Consider the following 8,952-nt stretch of genomic DNA (forward strand, 5'->3'; position numbering starts at 1 on the left):
CTCCTTCTTTCATGTGTTTAGCTCCTTTTCCTTCGTTACATAACACATCCGAGTGAACTACAGAGCCGGTCCACTCATTTTACTTTAATAACCTTCACGTTTCCTCAATCAGTCGAAACTCACTCGGATGTGTCCATGCGTCCATTCCTATCAAAACAATCGCTGTTCCTCGCCGACGCTCTCATCAATAACCCCCGTGTCGTGATGCCTCTGCGATGATGGTAGTGTCAAGCTTGACGGAGCATAGTGACTGTAGCCATTGTGGCTCGTGGTCCGGTCACACCTCACAAACCCTCACCTTCTCCGCACGACCTTTGCGTAAATCTGGCGAATCCAATCTGCATGCAAATGGCAGCAAGATTTTTGGTGACATTTTTATGGTTATCGCTCCATCCGGCTCACCCTGGATGTGCTGAGGTTACAATTTTCACACACACACACACACACACACACACACACAGAGAGAGAGAGAGGGAGAGAGGGAGGTGTTTAGAAACAGTTTAGTAAAGGTGAAAGGTGATAGAGCAGGGCTGTGTATGCTTAATAAATGAATAATATATAACTGAGTACTCAGTGTACTGGATGTTGTTACTGCTGTTGGTGAGTGAGTGTGTGTGTGTGTGTGTGTAGGTGAGTACTGGAGTTGGCTGGTAAATGTGTGTGTAGGTGAACACGGAATACTGGAGTGAGTGTGTGTAGGTGAATACTGGAGTTTGTTGGTGAATGTTGGTGTGTGTGTGTGTGTGTAGGTGAATACTGTAGTGTGTGTGTGTGTGTAGGTGAATACTGTAGTGTGTGTGTGTGTGTGTGTGTGTAGGTGAATACTGGAGTTTGTTGGTGAATGTTGGTGTGTGTGTGTGTGTGTGTAGGTGAATACTGTAGTGTGTGTGTGTGTGTGTGTGTGTGTAGGTGAATACTGTAGTGTGTGTGTGTGTGTAGGTGAATACTGTAGTGTGTGTGTGTGTGTAGGTGAATACTGGAGTTTGTTGGTGAATGTTGGTGTGTGTGTGTGTGTGTGTGTGTGTAGGTGAATACTGTAGTGTGTGTGTGTGTGTGTGTGTGTGTGTGTAGGTGAATACTGTAGTGTGTGTGTGTGTGTAGGTGAATACTGGAGTTTGTTGGTGAATGTTGGTGTGTGTGTGTGTGTGTGTGTAGGTGAATACTGTAGTGTGTGTGTGTGTGTGTAGGTGAATACTGGAGTTTGTTGGTGAATGTTGGTGTGTGTGTGTGTGTGTGTGTGTGTAGGTGAATACTGTAGTGTGTGTGTGTGTGTGTGTAGGTGAATACTGTAGTGTGTGTGTGTGTGTGTGTGTGTAGGTGAATACTGTAGTGTGTGTGTGTGTGTGTAGGTGAATACTGGAGTTTGTTGGTGAATGTTGGTGTGTGTGTGTGTGTGTGTGTGTAGGTGAATACTGTAGTGTGTGTGTGTGTGTAGGTGAATACTGTAGTGTGTGTGTGTGTGTAGGTGAATACTGTAGTGTGTGTGTGTGTGTGTAGGTGAATACTGGAGTGTGTGTGTGTGTGTGTGTGTGTGTGTGTAGGTGAATACTGGAGTTTGTTGGTGAATGTTGGTGTGTGTGTGTGTGTGTGTGTAGGTGAATACTGTAGTGTGTGTGTGTGTGTGTGTGTGTGTAGGTGAATACTGTAGTGTGTGTGTGTGTGTGTAGGTGAATACTGTAGTGTGTGTGTGTGTGTGTGTGTGTGTGTGTAGGTGAATACTGTAGTGTGTGTGTGTGTGTAGGTGAATACTGGAGTTTGTTGGTGTGTGTTGGTGTGTGTGTGTGTGTGTGTGTGTGTGTGTGTAGGTGAATACTGTAGTGTGTGTGTGTGTGTGTAGGTGAATACTGTAGTGTGTGTGTGTGTGTGTGTAGGTGAATACTGGAGTTTGTTGGTGAATGTTGGTGTGTGTGTGTGTGTGTGTGTGTGTGTAGGTGAATACTGTAGTGTGTGTGTGTGTGTGTGTGTGTGTGTAGGTGAATACTGTAGTGTGTGTGTGTGTGTGTAGGTGAATACTGGAGTTTGTTGGTGAATGTTGGTGTGTGTGTGTGTGTGTGTGTGTGTGTGTGTAGGTGAATACTGTAGTGTGTGTGTGTGTGTGTGTGTGTGTGTGTGTAGGTGAATACTGTAGTGTGTGTGTGTGTGTAGGTGAATACTGTAGTGTGTGTGTGTGTGTAGGTGAATACTGGAGTTTGTTGGTGAATGTTGGTGTGTGTGTGTGTGTGTGAAGGTGAATACTGTAGTGTGTGTGTGTGTGTGTAGGTGAATACTGGAGTTTGTTGTTGTTGTAGGTGTGTGTGTGTGTGTGTGTAGGTGAATACTGGAGTTTGTTGTTGTCGGTGTGTGTGTGTGTGTGTGTGTGTAGGTGAATACTGGACTTTGTTGTTGTAGGTGTGTGTGTGTGTGTGTGTGTGTAGGTGAATACTGGAGTTTGTTGTTGTTGGTGTGTGTGTGTGTGTGTGTGTGTGTGTAGGTGAATACTGGAGTTTGTTGTTGTCGGTGTGTGTGTGTGTGTGTGTAGGTGAATACTGGACTTTGTTGTTGTAGGTGTGTGTGTGTGTGTGTGTGTGTAGGTGAATACTGGAGTTTGTTGTTGTAGGTGTGTGTGTGTGTGTGTGTGTGTGTGTGTGTGTGTGTAGGTGAATACTGGAGTTTGTTGTTGTTGGTGTGTGTGTGTGTGTGTGTAGGTGAATACTGGAGTTTGTTGTTGTTGGTGTGTGTGTGTGTGTGTGTGTGTAGGTGAATACTGGAGTTTGTTGTTGTAGGTGTGTGTGTGTGTGTGTGTGTGTAGGTGAATACTGGAGTTTGTTGTTGTCGGTGTGTGTGTGTGTGTGTGTGTGTAGGTGAATACTGGACTTTGTTGTTGTAGGTGTGTGTGTGTGTGTGTGTGTAGGTGAATACTGGAGTTTGTTGTTGTAGGTGTGTGTGTGTGTGTGTGTAGGTGAATACTGGACTTTGTTGTTGTAGGTGTGTGTGTGTGTGTAGGTGAATACTGGACTTTGTTGTTGTCGGTGTGTGTGTGTGTGTGTGTGTGTGTGTGTGTAGGTGAATACTGGAGTTTGTTGTTGTAGGTGTGTGTGTGTGTGTGTAGGTGAATACTGGAGTTTGTTGTTGTAGGTGTGTGTGTGTGTGTGTGTAGGTGAATACTGGAGTTTGTTGTTGTAGGTGTGTGTGTGTGTGTGTGTGTGTGTGTAGGTGAATACTGGAGTTTGTTGTTGTAGGTGTGTGTGTGTGTGTGTGTGTAGGTGAATACTGTAGTGTGTGTGTGTGTGTGTGTGTGTAGGTGAATACTGGAGTTTGTTGTTGTAGGTGTGTGTGTGTGTGTAGGTGAATACTGGACTTTGTTGTTGTCGGTGTGTGTGTGTGTGTGTGTGTGTGTGTGTAGGTGAATACTGGAGTTTGTTGTTGTAGGTGTGTGTGTGTGTGTGTGTAGGTGAATACTGGACTTTGTTGTTGTAGGTGTGTGTGTGTGTGTGTGTAGGTGAATACTGGACTTTGTTGTTGTCGGTGTGTGTGTGTGTGTGTGTAGGTGAATACTGGAGTTTGTTGTTGTAGGTGTGTGTGTGTGTGTGTAGGTGAATACTGGACTTTGTTGTTGTAGGTGTGTGTGTGTGTGTGTGTGTGTGTAGGTGAATACTGGACTTTGTTGTTGTCGGTGTGTGTGTGTGTGTGTGTGTAGGTGAATACTGGACTTTGTTGTTGTCGGTGTGTGTGTGTGTGTGTGTAGGTGAATACTGGAGTTTGTTGTTGTTGTAGGTGTGTGTGTGTGTGTGTGTGTGTGTGTGTGTAGGTGAATACTGGACTTTGTTGTTGTAGGTGTGTGTGTGTGTGTGTGTGTGTGTAGGTGAATACTGGACTTTGTTGTTGTAGGTGTGTGTGTGTGTGTGTGTGTGTGTGTAGGTGAATACTGGACTTTGTTGTTGTAGGTGTGTGTGTGTGTGTGTGTGTGTGTGTAGGTGAATACTGGACTTTGTTGTTGTAGGTGTGTGTGTGTGTGTGTGTGTGTGTGTAGGTGAATACTGGAGTTTGTGTGTAGGTGTGTGTGTGTGTGTGTGTGTGTGTGTAGGTGAATACTGGAGTTTGTTGTTGTAGGTGTGTGTGTGTGTGTGTGTGTAGGTGAATACTGGACTTTGTTGTTGTAGGTGTGTGTGTGTGTGTGTGTGTGTGTAGGTGAATACTGGAGTTTGTTGTTGTTGGTGTGTGTGTGTGTGTGTGTGTGTAGGTGAATACTGGAGTTTGTTGTTGTAGGTGTGTGTGTGTGTGTGTGTAGGTGAATACTGGACTTTGTTGTTGTAGGTGTGTGTGTGTGTGTGTGTGTGTGTGTGTGTGTGTGTAGGTGAATACTGGAGTTTGTTGTTGTAGGTGTGTGTGTGTGTGTGTGTGTGTGTGTAGGTGAATACTGGAGTTTGTTGTTGTAGGTGTGTGTGTGTGTGTGTGTGTAGGTGAATACTGGACTTTGTTGTTGTAGGTGTGTGTGTGTGTGTGTGTGTGTAGGTGAATACTGGAGTTTGTTGTTGTAGGTGTGTGTGTGTGTGTGTGTAGGTGAATACTGGAGTTTGTTGTTGTAGGTGTGTGTGTGTGTGTGTGTGTGTGTAGGTGAATACTGTAGTGTGTGTGTGTGTGTGTGTGTGTAGGTGAATACTGGAGTTTGTTGTTGTAGGTGTGTGTGTGTGTGTGTGTAGGTGAATACTGGAGTTTGTTGTTGTAGGTGTGTGTGTGTGTGTGTGTAGGTGAATACTGGACTTTGTTGTTGTAGGTGTGTGTGTGTGTGTGTGTATGTGTGTGTGTGTGTGTGTAGTGGCTGTCTTATGTTTGTTACTGAAATGAATCAGTACACCATGTTAATATCCAGTTTGTTTTCTTTCAGTTCTCCACCCTGGGATGTAAAGTGCAGAATGAACCTTTCAAACAGGTAAAAGATTTCCTTTTTAATCCTCACAATTCCACTTTTCATCAAACACAACTGCAGTTTCCTCTCCATGGACTATCGTACAGTAAAAGACAAGAGAAGGAGGTGAGAGGTGATGAAAGCGAGAGACCTAGACACAGAGTGACAGATCGAGGGAGAAGGCGAGAGCGAGGCGGATCTTTAGAACAACCTCAAAAAGACCTGCTGAAGTGGCGGCCCTGATCCTGACGGATATGAGAATATTTCACAGGCTTGAATACGAGCGATATTAACCTGAATCACTTTCAATTATTCACTTTATGAAAATAATATCTTTTCATTCGTACCCTTCTCTCTACAGCTTCCCCAAAGGAAGGGATATTACCTGACAAAAATAAACGTGACGTTCTATAAATCTGCAATAACGTGCGGCCACGCTCACTTCCCACAGCTACTTTGACTGGAAATGAATTTTATTAGACTGGATATATCACCCACTGGTCTAAGCTCTAAAACTGAAACCCACTGGTCTAAAACCCACTGGTCTAAGCTCTAAAACTTCATTGATTAACAATTCTGTAATAGTGTCTATTATTATAAAAATCCGCATGCAGTATTTTCAGCGCTTAGCAGAACCGCTAGCTTAGACAGTGATGTTATTTCTAATAAGTGATGATGCACTGTCCAGATGGATCTCAGTTCCCTGTCCAGATTTCAGTCCTGTGTTCAGATTCTGGTAATTATCAAACCATTTGTTTAGCTAATAGAGGACTCATTAAAGAACTCTGATCCCTGGGATCCCTGCTTTCCAGCTGTTTAGGGTCCAGATTGTGGCTTTTTTTCAGGTCAAATGCGATTGACTTTCATGTCTGGATTTTCAGTATCAAAGAACTATAATCATTACACACGAGCTCGCTAGCGTTTTTCAAAGCGGCTTTTATAAGCCTCCCTTCCCTTTCCATTAGAAATATTACAAGGCTACAACAAAAGGGTAACACGTCGCTGTCAGCGTGGAGAATCGTCTCCGGAATTCTGCTCCAGTCATGTTGTTTTTGGGTGTGATCTGATCTGACAGCATGTAACGTAATACGGAAATATTCCTTTCCTAACATGAAACAAACCATGACACTGAAATGATTTTATTAGTGATGTTTTAATTGAATTGAATTGAATTTTGTTTCACTTTCATCCAGACTATTTTACTTTATTTTTTAATAATAATAACTTTATTTTATTTTATTTTATTTTATTTTATTTTATTTTATTTTATTTTATTTTATTTTATTTTATTTTGTTTTGTTTTGTTTTGTTTTGTTTTGTTTTGTTTTATTTTGTTTTGTTTTGTTTTATTTTATCTTATTTTTATTGTTTATTCTTTTTTATTTATGTATTTATTTATTCTTCTTCTTATTATTATTGTTTTTATTATTATAGTTTTATTATAGTTTTATAGTTTTGTATTATTTATTTATTTATTTGTTATTATTTTATTATTGTTTTTTATTATTTACTTATTTGTTTATTTGTTATTTTATTATTATTGTTTATTATTATTTATTTATTTGTTATTTTATTATTATTGTTTTTTATTATTTATTTATTGCTATTATTTTTTATTATTGTTCTTTTCATTATTATAGTTTATTTATTTATTTATTTATTATATATTTTTTGTAGCATAGTCTCTAATGGTATGACCTAGAGTGAAACACTGTTATAGTCTAGATTAACCGCTTTACCGGTTAATGTTAACTCATTTAAAGTTTCTATATCAGCTCAGATGTGCGTTATGAGCTAATGTTAGACTTCAACTACAATGTGAGGTGAAGCTAAGTTGCACAAGGTGAAGCATTTCACAAAAAAACATAATTATAAGTTCCTACGAAAAGACATGCACCTAGCAGGCACTAAGACGAATAATTCCCCAGATAACGGAATCTAACATGTGAATAGATTATTGATATGAAAATGGATATTTAATGAAAAGCTATTCTATTAAAATAAGATGATAATCTGTAAAAAAATTTCCTGGAAGCTACCTTCAGTAGTGTGGATTTTTTGCAGCACTGGCAGTCAGTATTAATAATACGATGCAACCTCAGGTCAACTCTTCTGACTAAACACACAGTGTCCAGCATCTCCTCATTACAATAATTCTTGCAGTTCATGATCCTGACGATACCTTGAGCTGAACGAGTGTGATTAACCTTTGACCCTTTTGTGTGTTTTACGTTGTTTTTTTTTTACTCTCCGGTCATTTTAATTGAGTTGATTTACTGTTATTTTCTTCATGAGAGAGAGAGAGAGAGAGAGAGAGAGAGAGAGAACAATTCTCTCTCATTCTGAAGAAACAGTAGACTTTTTTAGTAGACTAGATTACCAAAAGTATTGGAACACCCCTCCGAATCATTGTTTTTCAGGGGTTGGGTTCGGCCCCTTAGTTCCAGTGAAAGGAACTCTTAATGCTTCAGCTTCATACCAAGACATTTTGGACAATTTCATGCTCTTTGTGGGAACAGTTTGGGGGATGACCCCTTCCTGTTCCAACATGACTGCACACCAGTGACCAAAGCAAGGTCCATAAAGACATGGATGAGTGAATTTGGTGTGGAGGAACTTGACCTCAACCTGATAGAACACCTTTGGGATGAATTAGAGCGGAGACTGTGAGCCAGATCTTCTCGTCCAACATCAGTGCCTGACCTCACAAATGCGCTTCTAGAGGAATTCCCATAAACACACTCCTAAACCTTGTGGAAAGCCTTCCCAGAAGAGTTGAAGCTGTTTATAGCTGTAAAGGGCGGGACGACTCCATATTACATTCATGTGCCTGTAAAAGCAGACGTCCCAAAACTTTTGACAGTGTAGAGTGAGTGTGTCTGTAGATTGTAAAATATATTTATAGTAGGAACAACGAACATCATGAATGAATTAGTTGGATATAGAAAACATATATGTTCTTTCTTGTACGCAATAATCATCTGTGAAGTCAAAGTAACTGCTCTGTTCCAACACTAAACATGATGAACACAAATAAGAAAGTCGTTTATTCCGTAAAAACGTCGCTTAAGTAAACCCACCATCAACCACAGCAGCAGAGAAAATCTAAATATACTGAAGTGTGGTTTGTGATTTAATGCATCAGTGTAGAGAAAGGAGTACATCAGCTAAGAGTACTAATATCATTGAACTGTGATTAAGTCATTAATTAAGGCAACCGGAATGTGACCACGATCGAAATACAAATAATTGATCAGCCCGCTCGTTGCTTAGGTTTCTGACCGGTCATTGAGTGGACACAATCGACACGACTTTGTCAGCTAGTTTCCCTCCCACTTGCGCTCACCACTCGTTTTCACGCCACATCTCTAATTCTGGAACGTGTTGCTGCACTGATTATTCCTTTACCTTCACTCTCTTTTTCTTTTTCCCACCTGCTCTCGCTCCGAATTGTTTGCGTTAGTCATAATTCAGGAGCCAAGGCCCATTAATCAGCTCTTTCACACTCCTCCTGCAGCTTTCAGCATGGCAATCGCCTCTATTCATCATAAGCAGCCAAATGGACGCACGGCTCCAAACCTGTACCTTTCATTCCACCTGTGATTTTATTATTATTATTCAGCAGGATTTCTGCAGGAAATAACGACCACGCCACGTGTTACGGCGCCGTGTGCAGTACACGTGAATGGGAGAAATGGGTGGGGATGATGATGATGATGCCGATGAGAAAGAAAGGTGACAGATGTGACGAGAGACTGAGCAGCTGAGCTCGTCGCTGAGACTCGAAAAAGGACACTTACGTCCGTTTTGAATAATCGAGAGCATCTCTTAATCTGAAGGCGTAGCAACTCGGCCGGCCCTTTGCTGATTGTGTAATAACGTGGTTCATCGTTCATCTCTCCAGAAGGCCGCGACTCGTTAATTCTCTCTGCGTTCTCTGATTATTAAAATGCTAATCGCTCCAACAATCAAGGCCGGTGTGTGCCAGAGACACAAAAGAAGCTTCCAGAAGCCGTAGCACTTGTTTACCTTCAACGTCACTCAAGGCCGCTCGCAGAGGTATTAAT

The 8,952-nt window shown here is 41.3% G+C and overlaps 1 protein-coding gene across 32 annotated transcripts in view; it reads left to right on the plus strand.

Moving 5' to 3' along the window:
• LOC131349460 (receptor-type tyrosine-protein phosphatase delta-like) overlaps positions 1-8,952 on the plus strand; it is a 403,614-nt gene that overhangs the window by 135,173 nt on the left and 259,489 nt on the right. For all 32 annotated transcript variants that reach the window (XM_058385154.1, XM_058385153.1, XM_058385162.1 and 29 more), the window contains exon 7: positions 4,865-4,909. The gene's annotated coding sequence lies outside the window, so the exon portion shown is untranslated. The remainder of the gene's footprint in view (positions 1-4,864; positions 4,910-8,952) is intronic.

This window comes from Hemibagrus wyckioides, linkage group LG29 (genome assembly GCF_019097595.1).
Source record: "Hemibagrus wyckioides isolate EC202008001 linkage group LG29, SWU_Hwy_1.0, whole genome shotgun sequence".
NCBI lineage: Eukaryota > Metazoa > Chordata > Actinopteri > Siluriformes > Bagridae > Hemibagrus > Hemibagrus wyckioides.